Source organism: Centruroides sculpturatus, unplaced genomic scaffold (assembly GCF_000671375.1).
Source record: "Centruroides sculpturatus isolate CEXI.00-Female unplaced genomic scaffold, Cexi_2.0 scaffold2410, whole genome shotgun sequence".
Lineage (NCBI taxonomy): Eukaryota > Metazoa > Arthropoda > Arachnida > Scorpiones > Buthidae > Centruroides > Centruroides sculpturatus.
This window is the reverse complement of record NW_019386744.1, coordinates 5,045-6,887: the sequence shown is the minus strand read 5'-3', so window position 1 is coordinate 6,887 and position 1,843 is coordinate 5,045.

The window sequence follows — 1,843 nt, the reverse complement described above, 5'->3', positions numbered from 1 at the left end:
AGGTAACAACACTGGATGAGTTGTCATGGTAACGGTCATGCCAGAGGTGACAAACAACACTGGCGTCACTGTGGGGCAATAATAATCTCATCTCTTTACCCTCTTTAATATTCTCGTATGAACTTTTAATATATTAATGAAGATTACGAAACTATTCATTACGTAAATACGCTAATAAAAAATAAATTTATTGCTATTATCTTAAAAGTTACCATATGTTTACTTCAAATTATGCTTAAAATGCATCTTTCAAACTTTTTAATTAATATTTTGAAAAACAAAAATAATCTAGAATTAAAGAAGAATAGGTAAAAAATTAAGAATACTTTTTTATTTCTCTTAAAACAGGATAACAAGTATGCATAATCAGTCATATTTTTACTTATAAAATGTAACCCAAAAGTCAGTGAACCGAGATGTTAAAATATTTTATAACTCGGTTAACTAACTTTTGAACCATTCTGTATATGTAATACAAATAACTGATTATGTATAAATTGTATAAGTGTACAATCTATGCATGTATGTATTAAATATAATTATTCAAATCATAAAAAATTATTAAAATTTTCTTTAAAGAAGAAAAAAATAAAGATAATTAAAAACTTCTCATTAATTTCTTCAACTGTTTGACGAGGAAGAATGACTTCTATTAAAATTATAAATATTCAAAAAATGTTTGGAACTCGAAGTTATTTGAAGAAGAAAAAATAAGTAAAAGAGAGTTGGATCTAAAGGTCAAACGAGTCGAATTTCATAAGAAAACTCTTCAGGGACAAATTCTTATTCGTAGTTTTTTAATTTTCTTATTTTTCCTTAATACATATGCATATAATTAATAGTTTTTTTGGCATATAAAAGGTGGCACAAAAGTCAGTTAACCGAAATGTTTAAATTTATTAACTCGGTTAACTGAATTTTGGCCTACCTTGTATACATATATAAGTTACGTTTTTTACATATAAAGTGTAGCCCAAAAGTCTATTAATCGAGACAAGAGAATAAATAATACATGTAAATTTGTAAAATAATAATATATGTTAGTTAATTCGGTTAACTGACGTATTATTTTACAAATTTAATTTGTTTTCGGGAATAAAAATAATTGTTTTTTTTTTCTTTTAAATTAATATTAAAATATAAATATTTTTAAAAATTTCAAATAAAATAATAACAAAGAGATTTAAAATATATTATTAACATTTATATAGATTTACACTCGAAAGAAATTATGCAAAATACGATGAATAATTTTAAAATATGGATATAAAATAATTAAATTGCGCTAAATAAAGGTAATTAAATATGAAGTAGTAAAAAGTTACATTTTGTTAACTTATTATTTAATTATTATTTTTAGTTTTTAATAAACAAATACACCAAATGTTCGTAATTAAAGTGCCTCTATTCAAGGATATTTATACAGATATTGCAGTCTAAATGGAACCAAATTTGGCGTGGTGACATTTCAACATACGCGGAAGACATTTCCAAAAAGAAAAAACTTTGTACTAAAACTCGCCACTTTTGGCGTTTTGCATCTTATTCCGTGTGATTTTGGTTGTGGGGACACTTAAAAAGCGTTGTTTATGGAAGAGACGTTTCCAAACTTGGTAGGTTTTAAAGACAGTATCACCCTGCACGTGAGAAGCATCGAAGAAGATTAAGTAAACACGCCCATTCACTACCCTCAGAATGGGGATGAGTAGTATTCCTTGAATTGCTGTATAGTGCGTATGCATTGCATGCCCGAGGCAAGTTTTAGGATGGAACGAGATCCTATTATGGCGCCCCCCTTGGTTGCCCCTAATTTTTATACCCTTTAATTTTCTTTACCACTGAG